At 46.2% G+C, this 17,248-nt stretch overlaps 2 long non-coding RNA genes across 2 annotated transcripts in view; one reads left to right on the top strand and one right to left on the bottom strand.

Annotated features, from left to right (window-relative positions):
• The first annotated feature begins 2,315 nt into the window (after positions 1-2,315).
• LOC121844600 lies at positions 2,316-3,479 on the top strand. The gene is made up of 3 exons (XR_006082063.1): positions 2,316-2,666; positions 2,846-3,001; positions 3,061-3,479. It is a non-coding gene; the product is annotated as an uncharacterized LOC121844600 (long non-coding RNA).
• Positions 3,480-16,696: 13,217 nt separating this feature from the next.
• LOC121844601 overlaps positions 16,697-17,248 on the bottom strand; it is a 5,194-nt gene continuing 4,642 nt past the window's right edge. Inside the window, exon 4 of the long non-coding RNA XR_006082064.1 lies at positions 16,697-16,980. This is a non-coding gene — a long non-coding RNA (uncharacterized LOC121844601). The remainder of the gene's footprint in view (positions 16,981-17,248) is intronic.

A 17,248-nucleotide genomic window follows, 5' to 3' on the forward strand; every position in this document is an offset into this window, starting at 1 on the left:
GCATTGCTTGCTGTTTGGGGTTTTAGGCTGGGTTTCTGTACAGCACTTTGAGATATCAGCTGATGTACGAAGGGCTATATAAATAAATTTGATTTGAGAATGAGGATAATTTGTTAATTTTCAATCAGAATATGTTGTATAAAGATAAGCGTTATATTTTGTTCGATTATAGGAGTAGCTCTGGTTGGCCTGGAACATTCTTCATCACCTCAAATTCAACTGTCAGAGTCAGCAGCTAAAGCTTAATAATAGTCACAACAAACCTTCACAGAAGTTGATATGGGTAATATCACAAGTAAGTCAAGCTATTATTTATAGGGAAAATACAGTGGCTTGTGAAAGTATTCACCCCCTTTGGCGTTTTTCTTATTTTGTTGCCTTACAACCTGGAATTAAAATAGATTTTTTTTTAGGGGGGGGGGGTTGAGACAAAAAAACTGAAAACTTGAGCATGCTTAACTATTCAACCCCCCCAAAGTCAATACTTTGTAGAGTCACCTTTTGCAGCAATTACAGCTGCAAGTCTCTTGGGGTATGTCTCTATAAGCTTGGCACATTTAGCCACTGGGATTTTTGCCCATTCTTCAAGGCAAAACTGCTCCAGCTCCTTCAAGTTGGATGGGTTCCGCTGGTGTACAGCAATCTTTAAGTCGTTCCACAGATTCTCAATTGGATTGAGGTTTGGGCTTTGACTAGGCCATTCCAATACATTTAAATGTTGCCCCTTAAACCACTCGAGTGTTGCTTTAGCAGTATGCTTAGAGTCATTGTCCTGCTGGAAGGTGAACCTCCGTCCCGGTCTCAAATCTCTGGAAGACAAACAGGTTTCCCTCAAGAACCTCCCTGTATTTAGCTCCATCCATCATTCCTTCAATTCTGACGAGTTTCCCAGTCCCTGCCGATAAAAAACATAGCCACAGCCTGATGCTGCCACAACCATGCTTTATTGTGGGGATGATGTTCTCAGGGTGATGAGAGGTGTTGGGTTTGTGCCAGACATAGTGTATTCCTTGATGGCAACAAAGCTCAATTTTAGTATCATCTAACCAGAGAACCTTCTTCCATATGTTTGGAGGGTCTCCCATATGCCTTTTGGCAAATATCAAATGTGTTTGCTTATTTTTTTCTTTAAGCAATGGCTTTTTCTAGCCACTCTTCCGTAAAGCCCAGCTCTGTGGAGTGTACGGTTTAAAGTGGTCCCTATGGACAGATACTCCAATCTCTGCTGTGGAGCTTTGCAGCTCCTTCAGGGTCATCCTTGGTCTCTTTTTGCCCCTCTGATTAATGCTCTCCTTGCCTGGTCCGTGAGTTTTGGTGGGTGGCCCGCTCTTGGCAGGTTTGTTGTGCTGCCATATTCTTATTATTTCCATTTTTTAATAATGGTTTTAATAATGCTCCTTGGGATGTAGAAATTTTGGATATCATTTTCTATCCCTACCCTGATCTGTACTTCTCCACAACTTTGTCCCTGACCTGTTTGGAGAGCTCCTTGGTCTTCATGGTGCCGCTTGCTTAGTGGTGTTGCAGACTCTAGGTCCTTTCAGATCATGTGACACTTAGATTGCATACAGGTGGACTTTATTTAACTAACTATGTGACTTCTGAAGGTAATTGGTTGCAACAGATCTTATTTAGGGGCTTCATTGCAAAGGGGTGAATACATGTGAACGCAGCAATTTTCCATATTTAGTTTTCTTCAACTTTTTGAAACAAGTTCTTTTTTTCATTTTACTTCTCCAATTTGGACTATTTTGTGTTTGTCCATTACATGAAATCCACATAAAAATCCATTTAAATAACAGGTTGTAATGCAACAAAATAGGAAAAATGCCATGGGGGATGAATACTTTTGCAAGGCACTGTATAAGCAGGCTGTTATATTGTGGCAAACACTCAGCATTGCAGTCAGAACTTATTTTGGACAGAGTAAATGGCATCCCAGGGGACATTGGAGGGGAGGGGCCATTCTCCAAACACTCTGACAGAGAAGGTAAGAGAAGAGGGGCCATGATCCTTCTATAGCAATGTGTGTGTGTGTGTGTGTGTGTGTGTGTGTGTGTGTGTGTGTGTGTGTGTGTGTGTGTGTGTGTGTGTGTGTGTGTGTGTGTGTGTGTGTGTGTGTGTGTGTGTGTGTGTGTGTGTGTGTGTGTGTGTGTGTGTGTGTGTGTGTGTGTGTGTGTGTGTGTGTGTGTGTGTGTGTCTGAGAGTGTGCGTGTGAATCTGCTATTGAAGGCTCTGTCTGGGTCCTCTGCAGGACTAATAACAGAGATTTTGGCTCCAACAAGAGGAAGTTGTCAATGTCAGGGCTGCAAATAGCACTTTTATTTACTCACACCAACATCACCCCTTTCTCACACCCCTCCTCCACCACACACCCCTCCTCCACCACACAACTCCTTCATTTACTAGAATCTGCTGCAGTTCCATTTAGGCAGCAGCAGCTCCATGGCAACCGTAGGCCCTGTCAAAAAAAAGACAACAACTTTCTCATGATGTCACCATGGCTTTGTGTTTGGCTGGTGTATTGTTGGTCTGTGTATTATAGTGAGGTTTGGTTGGTGTATTGTTGGTCTGTGTATTATAGTGAGGTTTGGCTGGTGTATTGTTGGTCTGTGTATTATAGTGAGGTTTGGCTGGTGTATTGTTGGTCTGTGTATTATAGTGAGGTTTGGCTGGTGTATTGTTGGTCTGTGTATTATAGTGAGGCTGGTGTATTGTTTTGTTTGGCTGGTGTTGTCTGTGTATTGTTGTGTATTGTTGGTCTGTGTATTATAGTGAGGTTTGGCTGGTGTATATTGTATTATAGTGAGGTTTCTGGTGTATTGTTGGTCTGTATTATAGTGAGGTTTGGCTGGTGTATTGTTGGTCTGTGTATTATAGTGAGGTTTGGCTGGTGTATTGTTGGTCTGTGTATTATAGTGAGGTTTGGCTGGTGTATTGTTAGTCTGTGTATTATAGTGAGGTTTGGCTGGTGTATTGTTGGTCTGTGTATTATAGTGAGGTTTGGTCTGTGTATTATAGTGAGGTTTGGTGTATTGTTGGTCTGTGTATTATAGTGAGGTTTGGTTGGTGTATTGTTGGTCTGTGTATTATAGTGAGGTTTGGCTGGTGTATTGTTGGTCTGTGTATTATAGTGAGGTTTGGCTGGTGTATTGTTGGTCTGTGTATTATAGTGAGGTTTGGCTGGTGTATTGTTGGTCTGTGTATTATAGTGAGGTTTGGCTGGTGTATTGTTGGTCTGTGTATTATAGTGAGGTTTGGCTGGTGTATTGTTGGTCTGTGTATTATAGTGAGGTTTGGCTGGTGTATTGTTGGTCTGTGTATTATAGTGAGGTTTGGCTGGTGTATTGTTGGTCTGTGTATTATAGTGAGGTTTGGCTGGTGTATTGTTGGTCTGTGTATTATAGTGAGGTTTGGTTGGTGTATTGTTGGTCTGTGTATTATAGTGAGGTTTGGTTGGTGTATTGTTGGTCTGTGTATTATAGTGAGGTTTGGTCTGTGTATTATAGTGAGGTTGGTGTATTGTTGGTCTGTGTATTATAGTGAGGTTTGGCTGGTGTATTGTTGTCTTGTATTATAGTGAGTTTCATTGTTGGTCTGTGTATTATAGTGAGGTTTGGCTGGGTGTATTGTTTGGTATTATAGTGAGGGCTGTATTGTTGGTCTGGTGTATTGTTGGTCTGTGTATTATAGTGAGGTTTGGTTGGTGTATTGTTGGTCAGGTTTGGTTGGTGTATTGTTGGTCCATGGTCTGTGTATTATAGTGAGGTTTGGCTGGTGTATTGTTGGTCTGTGTATTATAGTGACAGTGGTCTGTGTATTATAGTAGATTGTTGGTCTGTTAGGTTTGGCTGGTGTATGTGAGTGAGGTTTGGTTGGTGTAAACAGTGAGGTTTGGTTGGTGCGTCTGTCTTGAAGTTCAGCCTTCTCACTGCCATTGAGGAACAGTTCAAAAAATGCACCCTTCTTTTGAGGAAAAAAAATGCATTAAAAAGAAGCGCTACTTTTTTTCCCCGGCGACAGCCAATCAGAGTTGACCCACCGATTAAAAAAATAAAAAAATGAAATTCACACGTTGAATATTCAAACTACGGGTCTAAAAGGCAGATATAGAACTCAGTCAGTGAAAGGTTGCAAGTTCAAATCCCCGAGCTGACAAGGTACAAATCTGTCGTTCTGCCCCTGAACAAGGCAGTTAACCCACTGTTCCCCGGTAGGCTGTCATTTTAAATAAGAATTTGTTCTTAACTGACTTGCCTAGTTAAATAAACGTTAAAATGTATAAAATTAAAAAACCGTCAGTCTCTCCATAATACGTTCACAGTCTAGAAAAGCGTCAGATGTCATTCAGTGGCCTGGTTATGAACAGTGTAAACCACTCTGAGCTTTGGACTGTGTGAGGGTCGAGCTTTGGTTTCAAATTCATCCCACTCCTTCCAGCTGGCCAGCTCAGCCTCCCCTGGCTGTTTTCATCCCTCCTCTCACATCTCGCTCTTCCTCTTCTCTCTGAGTTTTTGGCATCTTTCTCTCATACTCATCATCACCGTCACATTGACTGAGACAATACATGGTGGAAAAACGGAACTGAAAGTGACCAAATAACAATAACAATAACAACAACAACAATAATAACAATATTATCATAACGGGGTTTGAATGCTTTATGTTTGAGTTCAATACATCCTATCTTTAATCACATCCCTGTTGTCTGACTGTAACTAAAGACCCCGTAACCAAGGGAGAGCACTGTTCCCCCCCAGACTCCTTCACTCAGTGTCAGGGTGAGACCCTGGATCGGGATCGGCTGTTTGCACAGTTCAATGAGCTTTGTGTCACCGTGGGACGTCGTCATAGCAACCAGACTGACACACACCCCCCCGCCGACACCTGACCCTATGTCACGACTTTCAGAACGAGAGAGAAGACGCATTCTGGATATAACCATATAAATACAGACAGAGATATAGATGACAGGGGTAGGAAGAGGAGGGGGGGGCCTGGGGTAGGAAGAGGATGGGGGCAGGGGTAGGAAGAGGATGGGGGCAGGGTAGGAAGAGGATGGGGGGCAGGGGTAGGAAGAGGAGGGGGTAGGGGTAGGAAGAGGAGGGGGCAGGGGTAGGAAGAGGAGGGGGGGCAGGGGTAGGAAGAGGAGGAGGGGGCAGGGGGTAGGAAGAGGAGGAGGGGGCAGGGGTAGGAAGAGGAGGAGGGGGCAGGGGTAGGAAGAGGAGGGGGCAGGGGTAGGAAGAGGAGGGGGCAGGGGTAGGAAGAGGAGGGGGCAGGGGTAGGAAGAGGAGGGGGCAGGGGTAGGAAGAGGAGGGGGCAGGGGTAGGAAGAGGAGGGGGAGGGGGGGTAGGAAGAGGAGGGGGCAGGGGTAGGAAGAGGAGGGGGGGGGGCAGGGGTAGGAAGAGGGCAGGGGGGGCAGGAAGGAGGGAGGGGGGCAGGGGTAGGAAGAGTACTTGTGAAACGGGGGGCAGGGGTAGGAAGAGGAGGAACAAGATGGGGTGAAACGGAAGGGGGGGGAAGAGGAGGGGGGCAGGGGTAAAAAGAGAACAAGAGGGGGACAACGGGGAAGATGGGGTGAAATGGAGGGGGGGGCAGGGGTAGGAAGAGGAGGAACAAGGGAAGATGGGGTGAAACAGGGGGCACCCAGTAAAACACTACTGGGTAGGAAGAGGAGGAACAAGATGGGGTGAAACGGAGGGGGGTAAAAGTGAAAGTCACCCAGTAAAACACTACTTGAGTAAAAGTCACCCAGTAAAACACTACTGGAGTAAAAGTCACCCAGTAAAACACTACTGGAGTAAAAGTCACCCAGTAAAACACTACTGGAGTAAAAGTCACCCAGTAAAACACCACTTGAGTAAAAGTCACCCAGTAAAACACCACGTGAGTAAAAGTCACCCAGTAAAACACTACGTGAGTAAAAGTCACCCAGTAAAACACTAATGGAGTAAAAGTCACCCAGTAAAACACTACTTGAGTAAAAGTCACCCAGTAAAACACTACTGGAGTAAAAGTCACCCAGTAAAACACTACTGGAGTAAAAGTCACCCAGTAAAACACTACTGGAGTAAAAGTCACCCAGTAAAACACTACTGGAGTAAAAGTCACCCAGTAAAACACTACTGGAGTAAAAGTCACCCAGTAAAACACTACTGGAGTAAAAGTCACCCAGTAAAACACTACTTGAGTAAAAGTCACCCAGTAAAACACTACTGGAGTAAAAGTCACCCAGTAAAACACTACTGGAGTAAAAGTCACCCAGTAAAACACTACTGGAGTAAAAGTCACCCAGTAAAACACTACTGGAGTAAAAGTCACCCAGTAAAACACTACTTGAGTAAAAGTCACCCAGTAAAACACTACTTGAGTAAAAGTCACCCAGTAAAACACTACGTGAGTAAAAGTCACCCAGTAAAACACTACTTGAGTAAAAGTCACCCAGTAAAACACTACTGGAGTAAAAGTCACCCAGTAAAACACTACTGGAGTAAAAGTCACCCAGTAAAACACTACTGGAGTAAAAGTCACCCAGTAAAACACTACTTGAGTAAAAGTCACCCAGTAAAACACTACTGGAGTAAAAGTCACCCAGTAAAACACTACGTGAGTAAAAGTCTAAAAGTATTTGGTTTTACATATATAGTATCAAAATAAAAAAGTATAAATAATTTCATATTCCTTATATTAAGCAAACCAGACGACACAATTTTCTTTTTATTATTGATAGCCAGGGGCTCACTCCAACACAACATCATTTACAAACTAAGCATTTGTGTTTAGTGAGTCCGCTAGATCCGAGGCAGTAGGGATGATCAGGGATGTTCTGTTGATAAATACATAAATTGGATAATTTTCCTGTCCTGCTAAGCATTCAAAATGTAACGAGTACTTTTCGGAGTCAGGGAAAATGTATGGAGTAAAACGTTCATTATTTTCTCTAGGAATGTGGTGAAGTGAAAGTTGTCAACAATATACATTGCAAAGTACAGATTCCCCCAAAAACGACTTCAGTAGTAATGAAAAGTATTTTTACTTAAGTACTTTACACCACTGTGGGTGGTGGTGTGTCCATGTGTAACCATTGGGGTTTAGGCAGTAGTGTGTGTGTGTTGTGTCCATGTGTAACCATTGGGGTTTAGGCAGTACTGTGGGTGGTGTTGTGTCCATGTGTAACCATTGGGGTTTTAGGCAGTTTAGTGTGGGTGGTGGTGTGTCCATGTGTAACCATTGGGGTTTAGGCAGTAGTGTGGGTGGTGGTGTGTCCATGTGTAACCATTGGGGTTTAGGCAGTAGTGTGGGTGGTGGTGTGTCCATGTGTAAAACCATTGTAACCATTGGGGTTTAGGATAGTTGGGTGGTGGTGTGTCCATGTGTAACCATTGGGGTTTAGGCAGTAGTGTGGGTGGTGGTGTGTCCATGTGTAACCATTGGGGTTTAGGCAGTAGTGTGGGTGGTGTTGTGTCCATGTAACCATTGGGGTTTAGGCAGTAGTGTGGGTGGTGTTGTGTCCATGTGTAACCATTGGGGTTTAGGCAGTAGTGTGTGTGTGTTGTGTCCATGTGTAACCATTGGGGTTTAGGCAGTAGTGTGTGTGTGTTGTGTCCATGTGTAACCATTGGGGTTTAGGCAGTAGTGTGTGTGTGTTGTGTCCATGTGTAACCATTGGGGTTTAGGCAGTAGTGTGGGTGGTGTTGTGTCCATGTGTAACCATTGGGGTTTAGGCAGTAGTGTGTGTGTGTGTTGTGGAGCATTAGTGTGTGTGTGTGTGTGTGTGTGTGTGTGTGTGGTGTGGAGCATTAGTGTGTGTGTGTGGTGTGGAGCAATAGTGTGTGTGTGTGTGTGGTGTGGAGCATTAGTGTGTGTGTGTGGTGTGGAGCAATAGTGTGTGTGTGTTGTGTCCATGTGTAACCATTAGGTGTTTAAGCAGTAGTGTGTGTGTGTGTGTGTGTGGAGCAGTAGTGTGTGTGTGTGGTGTGAGTTGAGCAGTAGTGTGTTGTGGAGCATTAGTGTGTGTGTGTGTGGTGTGGAGCATTAGTGTGTGTGTGTGTGTGGTGTTTAGGCAGTAGTGTGTGTGTGTGTGTTGTGACAACAGTTCATCAGAGGACAAGTGCTAGTGACAGCTGAACAGTCAGCTGGGGAGAGAATGGCTGAGCCCAGGGAAAATAGAGCTGCACAGGGAAAAAAAAACACACACACACACACACACACACACACACACACACACACACACACACACACACACACACACACACACACACACAACACACACACACACACACATGGTGGAGGGGTGGAAGACTCCCAGACATGCCTTCCAGCCCAGCTGTCATCCCGTCTAACCCCTGACCTCTACCGGCCAAGCAGAGAGGACGTAATTAACCAGGGCAAACAGGCATGGAACCCAAACTGACAACGAAAGACAAAATGACTCCTCCTTTAGTGGCTGTCTGAGGGTAAACAACTCACTGGTTAATGGTTACTGATGACAGGTCACGGAGAGGAACAGAGGCAGGCTGGACAACTCAAACAGATGAGGCTTCAAATAAACCCTCTACTAGGAGACGTGTTCACGGCCGAAAGAAACAAAAAACGTACACACGACAGAAACAAGATGCATTGTGGGTATAACTATCATTTTAAATATATAGACACTGCTCAAAAAAAATAAAGGGAACACTTAAACAACACAATGTAACTCCAAGTCAATCACACTTCTGTGAAATCAAACTGTCCACTTAGGAAGCAACACTGATTGACAATACATTTCACATGCTGTTGTGCAAATGGAATAGACAACAGGTGGAAATTATAGGCAATTAGCAAGACACCCCCAATAAAGGAGTGGTTCTGCAGGTGGGAACCACAGACCACTTCTCAGTTCCTATGCTTCCTGGTTGATGTTTTGAATGCTGGCTGTGCTTTCACTCTAGTGGTAGCATGAGACGGAGTCTACAACCCACACAAGTGGCTCAGGTAGTGCAGCTCATCCAGGATGGCTCATCAATGCGAGCTGTGGCAAGAAGGTTTGCTGTGTCTGTCAGCGTAGTGTCCAGAGAATGGAGGCGTTACCAGGAGACAGGCCAGTACATCAGGAGACGTGTAGGAGGGCAACAATCCAGCAGCAGGACCGCTACCTCCGCCTTTGTGCAAGGAGGAGCAGGAGGAGCACTGCCAGAGCCCTGCAAAATGACCTCCAGCAGGCTACAAATGTGCATGTGTCTGCTCAAACGGTCAGAAACAGACTCCATGAAGGTGGTATGAGGGCTCAACGTCCATAGGTGGGGGTTGTGTTTACAGCCCAACACCGTGCAGGACGTTTTTCATTTGCCAGAGAACACCAAGATTGGCAAATTCGCCACTGGCGCCCTGTGCTCTTCACAGATGAAAGCAGGTTCACAATGAGCACATGTGACAGTCTGGAGACGCCGTGGAGAACGTTCTGCTGCCTGCAACATCCTCCAGCATGACCGGTTTGGCGGTGGGTCAGTCATGGTGTGGGGTGGCATTTCTTTTGGGGGCCGCACAGCCCTCCATGTGCTCGCCAGAGGTAGCTTGACTGCCATTAGGTACCGAGATGAGATCCTCAGACCCCTTGTGTGACCATATGCTGGTGCGGTTGGCCCTGGGTTCCTCCTAATGCAAGACAATACTAGACCTCATGTGGCTGGAGTGTGTCAGCAGTTCCTGCAAGAGGAAGGCATTGATGCTATGGACTGGCCCGCCCGTTCCCCAGACCTGAATCCAATTGAGCACATCTGGGACATCATGTCTCGCTCCATCCACCAACGCCACGTTGCACCACAGACTGTCCAGGATTTGGCGGATGCTTTAGTCCATGTCTGGGAGGAGATTCCTCAGGAGACCATCCGCCACCTCATCAGGAGCATGCCCAGGCGTTGTAGGGAGGTCATACAGGCACGTGGAGGCCCCACACACTACTGAGCCTCATTTTGACTTGTTTTAAGGACATTACATCAAAGTTGGATCAGCCTGTAGTGTGGTTTTCCACTTTAATTTTGAGTGTGACTCCAAATCCAGACCTCCATGGGTTGATACATTTGATTTCCATTGATCATTTTTGTGTGATTTTGTTGTCAGCACATTCAACTATGTAAAGAAAAAACTATTTAATAAGAATATTTCATTCATTCAGATCTAGGTGTGTTATTTTAGTGTTCCCTTTATTTTTTTGAGCAGTGTATATATTTTTTTTACAAAATGTCCTAAAACCCAAATACAATGAAAGAAACATTCTGTTTGTTGTATTGCTACGTACAAGGACAGCTAGCGTTCAAAGACACAACAACTAGCAGCCTGTCACAACAAGTACCTAGATACTGAATGACAAAAACACAGCAGATACAAGCTATGGACTGAATGAACATCAAAGGCACTCACCCACCCCTCCTCTAAATGACTCACACACTACAACAGAGCCTGATTTGTTGATGTAACTTCCATGGATAGAGAACCTGGGTTAAAAACAACTAGCAGCCTGTCACAACAAGTAACTGCTGTTGCGTTTGCTAGTAGTGCACATGCTCCTCAATGTCCCTGTCAGTTAGGCACAGAGGGAAAACTCCATGTCCCTGTCAGTTAAGCACAGAGGGAAAACTCCATGTCCCCGTCAGTTGAAACTATAAGCACAGAGGGAAAACTCCATGTCCCTGTCAGTTGAAACTATAAGCAGAGGGAAAACTCCATGTCCCTGTCAGTTGAAACTATAAGGAGGGAAAACTCCATGTCCCTGTCAGTTGAAACTATAAGCACAGAGGGAAAACTCCATGTCCCTGTCAGTTGAAACTATAAGCAGAGGGAAAACTCCATGTCCCTGTCAGTTGAAACTATAAGCAGAGGGAAAACTCCATGTCCCTGTCAGTTGAAACTATAAGCAGAGGGAAAACTCCATGTCCCTGTCAGTTGAAACTATAAGCAGAGGGAAAACTCCATGTCCCTGTCAGTTGAAACTATAAGCAGAGGGAAAACTCCATGTCCCTGTCAGTTGAAACTATAAGCAGAGGGAAAACTCCATGTCCCTGTCAGTTGAAACTATAGGCAGAGGGAAAACTCCTCATGTCTACAGCTGGCCATGCTCAGATTGGATGACATAAGGTACAGATTTAATGGGTATTTAAGGGGTATTATCACTGCTCCTACGGAATGTGTGCATGTCAGACTAGAGGAGACAGGGTGGGGAGAAAAGATTCTCACTATCAAATGTGCTGACGGGCAAATTCCCTTTCACCCTGCTATCTCAGAAATGCAAGGCTGCTGAAAGACTTTCTTTTTATTAGGATCTCCTCTCCCTCCTCTCCCTCCCAGAGGGAAAACTCCATCTCCCTCCCTCTATCATCCTATATTCTTGTTGAAACTCCCTCCTCTCCCTCCCTCCTCTTCCTATATTCTTGTTCTCCCTCCTCTTCCTATATTCTTGTTCTCCCTCTCTCCTTCCCTCCCTCCTCTCTCTCCCTCCCTCCTCTTCCTATATTCTTGTTCTCCCTCCTCACCCTCCCTCTCTCATCCTATATTCTTGTTCTCCCTCTCTCCCTCCCTCCTAGTCCTGTCCCTCTCCCTCCCTCCTCTTCCTATATTCTTGTTCTCCCTCCTCTCCCTCCTCCTCTTCCTATATTCTTGTTCTCCTCTTGTTCTCCCCCTCCCTCCTCATCCTATATTCCTGTCTCTCCCTCCCTCCCTCCCTCCCTCCTCTTCCTATATTCTTGTTCTCCCTCCTCTCCCTCCCTCCTCATCCTATATTCTTGTTCTCCCTCCTCTCCCTCCCTCCCTCCCTCCCTTCCTATATTCTTGTTCTCCCTCCTCTCTCCCCCCTATCCTATATTCTTGTTCTCCCTCCTCTCCCTCCCTCCCTCCTCTTCCTATATTCTTGTTCTCCCTCCTCTCTCCCCCTCATCCTATATTCTTGTTCTCCCTATAAGCAGAGGGAAAACTCCTCCTCTCCTCCTCCCTATCCTATATTCTTGTTCTCCTCCCTCCTCCTCATCCTATATTCTTGTTCTCTCCCTCCTCATCCCTATATTCTTGTTCTCCCTCCTCCCAGAGGAAAACTCCCTCCCTCCTGTCCATTCTTGTCCTCCCTCTATATTCTTGTTCTCCCTCCCTCCCTCATCCTATATTCTTGTTCTCCTCCCTCCCCCCTCATCCTATATTCTTGACTCCCTCCCTCCCTCCTCATCCTATATTCTTGTTCTCCCTCCTCTCCTCCCTCCCCTCATCCTATATTCTTGTTCTCCCTCCTCTCCCTCCCTCCCCTCATCCTATATTCTTGTTCTCCCTCCCTCCCTCATCCTATATTCTTGTTCTCTCCCTTCTCCCTCATCCTATATTCTCTCTCTCCTCCCTCCCTCATCCTATATTCTTGTTCTCCCTCCCTCCCTCCCTCATCCTATATTCTTGTTCTCCTCTCCCTCCCTCCCTTGTTCCCTCTTCCTATATTCTTGTTTCTCTCTCCCTCCCTCCCTCATCCTATATTCTTGTTCTCCCTCCCTCTCTCCCTCCCTCCCTCATCCTATATTCTTGTTCTCCCTCCTCATCCTATATTCTTGTTCTCCCTCCCTCCCTCATCCTATATTCTTGTTCTCCCTCCTCTCCTCCCTCCCTCCCTCATCCTATATTCTTGTTCTCCCTCCCTCCCTCATCCTATATTCTTGTTCTCCCTCCTCTCTCCCTCCCTCATCCTATATTCTTGTTCTCCCTCCTCTCTCCCTCCCTCCCTCATCCTATATTCTTGTTTCTCCCTCCCTCCCTCCCTCATCCTATATTCTTGTTCTCCCTCCCTCCCTCCCTCATCCTATATTCTTGTTCTCCCTCCCTCCCTCATCCTATATTCTTGTTCTCCCTCCCTCCCTCATCCTATATTCTTGTTCTCCCTCCCTCTCTCTCCTATATTCTCCCTCCCTCCCTCATCCTATATTCTTGTTCTCCCTCTCTCCCTCCCTCCTCATCCTATATTCTTGTTCTCCCTCCTCCCTCTCCCTCCCTCCCTCATCCTATATTCTTGTTTCCCTCCCCTCCCTCATCCTATATTCTTGTTCTCCCTCCTCATCCTATATTCTTGTTCTCCCTCCCTCCTCCTCATCCTATATTCTTGTTCTCCCTCCCTCCCTCTCCTATATTCTCCCTCCCTCATCCTATATTCTTGTTCTCCCTCCTCCTCCCTCCCTCCCTCCTCATCCTATATTCTTGTTCTCCCTCCCTCCCCCTCATCCTATATTCTTGTTCTCCCCTCCCTCATCCTATATTCTTGTTCTCTCTCCCTCCCTCCTCATCCTATATTCTTGTTCTCCTCCCTCCCTCCTCATCCTATATTTCCCTCCCTCCCTCATCCTATATTCTTGTTCTCCCTCCCTCCCTCCCTCATCCTATATTCTTGTTCTCCCTCCCTCCCTCCCTCATCCTATATTCTTGTTCTCCCTCCCCTCCCTCATCCTATATTCTTGTTCTCCCTCCCTCCCTCATCCTATATTCTTGTTCTCCCTCCCTCCCTCATCCTATATTCTTGTTCTCCCTCCCTCCCTCCCTCATCCTATATTCTTGTTCTCCCTCCCTCATCCTATATTCTTGTTCTTCTTCATCCTCATCTCCCTCCCTCCCTCATCCTCATCCTATATTCTTGTTCTCCCTCCCTCCCTCATCCTATATTCTTGTTCTCCCTCCCTCATCCTATATTCTTGTTCTCCTCTCTCATTCCTCTCCCTCCCTCCCTCATCCTATATTCTTGTTCTCTCTCCTCCCTCCTCATCCTATATTCTTGTTCTCTCCTCCTCATCCTATATTATTGTTCTCTCCCTCCCTCATCCTATATTCTTGTTCTCCCTCCCTCATCCTATATTCTTGTTCTCCTCCCTCTCCTCTCCTATATTCTTGTCTCTCTCCTCCTCATCCTATATTCTTGTTCTCCCTCCCTCCCTCCCTCATCCTATATTCTTGTTCTCCCTCCCTCCCTCATCCTATATTCTTGTTCTCCCTCCTCATCCTATATTCTTGTTCTCCCTCTCTCCCTCCCCCTCCCTCCCTCATCCTATATTCTTGTTCTCCCTCCCTCCCTCCCTCATCCTATATTCTTGTTCTCCCTCCCTCCCTCCCTCATCCTATATTCTTGTTCTCCCTCCCTCCCTCATCCTATATTCTTGTTCTCCCTCCCTCCCTCATCCTATATTCTTGTTCTCCCTCCCTCCCTCATCCTATATTCTTGTTCTCCCTCCCTCCCTCCTCCCTATATTCCTTGTTCTCCCTCCTCTCTCCCTCCCTCCTCATCCTATATTCTTGTTCTCTCTCTCTCCCTCCTCATCCTATATTCTTGTTCTCCCTCCTCTCTCTCTCTCCCTCCCTCATCCTATATTCTTGTTCTCCCTCCTTCCCTCATCCTATATTCTTGTTCTCCCTCCCTCCCAACCCTCATCCTATATTCTTGTTCTCTCCCTCCCTCCCTCCCTCCCTCCCTCATCCTATATTCTTGTTCTCCCTCCCTCCCCTCCTATATTCTCCCTCCCTCTCCTCATCCTATATTCTTGTTCTCCCTCCCTCCCTCATCCTATATTCTTGTTCTCCCTCACTCATCCTATATTCTTGTTCTCCCTCTCTCCCTCCCTCCCTCATCCTATATTCTTGTTCTCCCTCCCTCCCTCATCCTATATTCTTGTTCTCCCTCCCCTCCCCTCCCTCATCCTATATTCTTGTTCTCCCTCCCTCCCTCCCTCATCCTATATTCTTGTTCTCCCTCCCTCCCTCATCCTATATTCTTGTTCTCCCTCCCTCCCTCATCCTATATTCTTGTTCTCCCTTCCCTCCCTCATCCTATATTCTTGTTCTCCCTCCCTCCCTCCCTCATCCTATATTCTTGTTCTCCCTCCTCATCCTATATTCTTGTCTCTCTCCCTCCCTCCCTCCCTCCCTCATCCTATATTCTTGTTCTCCCTCCCTCCTCCCTCATCCTATATTCTTGTTCTCCCTCCCTCATCCTATATTCTTGTTCTCCTCCTCTCTCTCCTGTTTCTCCCTCCCTCATCCTATATTCTTGTTCTCTCTCTCCCGTTTCCTCCCTCCTCATCCTATATTCTTGTTCTCCCTCCTCTCTCTCCCTCCCTCCCTCATCCTATATTCTTGTTCTCCCTCCCTCATCCTATATTCTTGTTCTCCCTCCCTCCCAACCCTCATCCTATATTCTTGTTCTCCCTCCCTCCCTCCCTCCCTCATCCTATATTCTTGTTCTCTCCTCCCTCCCTCCCTCATCCTATATTCTTGTTCTCCCTCCCTCCTCATCCTATATTCTTGTTCTCCCTCTCCTCATCCTATATTCTTGTTCTCCCTCTCTCCCTCCCTCCCTCATCCTATATTCTTGTTCTCTCCCTCTCTCCCCCCTCCCTCCCTCATCCTATATTCTTGTTCTCCCTCCCTCTCCTCCCTCATCCTATATTCTTGTTCTCCCTCCCTCCCTCATCCTATATTCTTGTTCTCCCTCCCTCCCTCATCCTATATTCTTGTTCTCCCTCCCTCCCTCATCCTATATTCTTGTTCTCCCTCCTTCCCTCCCTCCCTCCCTCCCTCCTTGTTCTCCCTCCTCTCTCTCCCTCCTCATCCTATATTCTTGTTCTCTCTCTTTCATTCCTCATCCCATTTTCCTGTTCTCCCTCTCTCTCTCATTCCTCATCCTATATTCTTGTTCTCTCTCTCTCATTCCTCATCCTATATTCTTGTTCTCCCTCTCCCTCTCTCTCTCCTCGTCCTATTTTCCTGGTCTCTCTCCTCTCTCGTCCCTATATTCTGGTCTTGTCTCCCCTCTCTCTCTCCTCGTCCTATTTTCCTGGTCTCTCTCTCTCTCTCTCCTGGTCCTATTTTCCTGGTCTCTCTCTCTCCCCCTCCCTCTCTCTCCGTCCTATATTCCTGGTCTCCCCCTCTCCTCGTCCTATATTCTTGGTCTCTCTCTCTCTCCCCTCTCTCCTCGTCCTATATTCCTTGTCTCTCTCTCTCGCTCTCCTCGTCCTATTTTCCTGGTCTCTCTCTCTCCCTCTCTCCTCGTCCTATTTTCCTGGTCTCTCTCTCTCCCTCCCTCTCTCTCTCTCCTCGTCCTATATTCTTGGTCTCCCTCTCTCTCTCTCCGTCCTATATTCCTGGTCTCCCCCTCTCCTCGTCCTATATTCTTGGTCTCTCGCTCTCTCCTCGTCCTATATTCTTGGTCTCTCTCTCTCTCCCTCCCTCCGCTCTCTCTCCTCGTCCTATATTCCTGGTCTCCCTCTCTCTCCTCGTCCTATATTCCTGGTCCTCTATTCTCCTCGTCCTATATTCCTCTCTCTCTCTCTCCCCTGTTTCTCTCTCTCTCCTCGTCCTATATTCCTGGTCTCCCTGTTTCTCTCTCTCTCCTCGTCCTATATTCTTGGTCTCTCTCTCTCTCTCCTCGTCCTATATTCCTGGTCTCTCTCTCTCGTCCCCCTGTTTCTCTCTCTCTCCTCGTCCTATATTCCTGGTCTCTCTCTCTCTCTCTCCTCGTCCTATATTCCTGGTCTCTCTCTCTCTCTCTCTCTCTCCTCGTCCTATATTCCTGGTCTCTCTCTCTCTCTCTCCATATTCCTCTCTCTCTCTTAAGTCTGAGAAACATGACATGTTTCTTTTCCTCTCTAAAAAAAAGTGAATAAATTGGAAACGGGAAAATCATGATGGAGTTTGTTTGTTTATTGACAGACTGTTTTGTTCTTTTTTACTTTTTCAGTCGACAGACAGAGACAGACAGACAGATGAATCCCAGATGAACCCAGACTACCATACATTTCATGACCATACTAGCATACCAATTAGAATGTACTGTAGCAAAGTGTGTGGGTCTTGGAACATCACTGAAGGCTGTGACCTTTTAGAAGTGCAGCTGTACTTTGTGATGCCACACATAATGCCATCCTGAAGGATCCTGTGCTACAGTTCTTTAGTTCCTGCTGAGAATAGTTTCCCCCGGGCCTACTGGACAGGACCCTATGGAAGAAAACAGAGAGTAAAAAAAATAAAAACGAGAATAAGTACAATATTGAAGTTAATCACGTGTGTCAAGGAGCTAAAAGTAGCTAATATTGTTGTTTATTTTCATAGACAAACTAAATCAAGTCATTACTCTGATAAATAGTTGAAGGTCATATCTTTGAAAGGTTTTCTCTTATCGGAGCAGACCTCGTTCTCGACTAATTCCATAGTAAAGTGAATCAAGGTTTGGCAGGCAGAGGAAAGGCAAGCATCTGGGTCTAAT

Source organism: Oncorhynchus tshawytscha, unplaced genomic scaffold (assembly GCF_018296145.1).
Source record: "Oncorhynchus tshawytscha isolate Ot180627B unplaced genomic scaffold, Otsh_v2.0 Un_contig_3322_pilon_pilon, whole genome shotgun sequence".
NCBI classification, from domain to species: domain Eukaryota; kingdom Metazoa; phylum Chordata; class Actinopteri; order Salmoniformes; family Salmonidae; genus Oncorhynchus; species Oncorhynchus tshawytscha.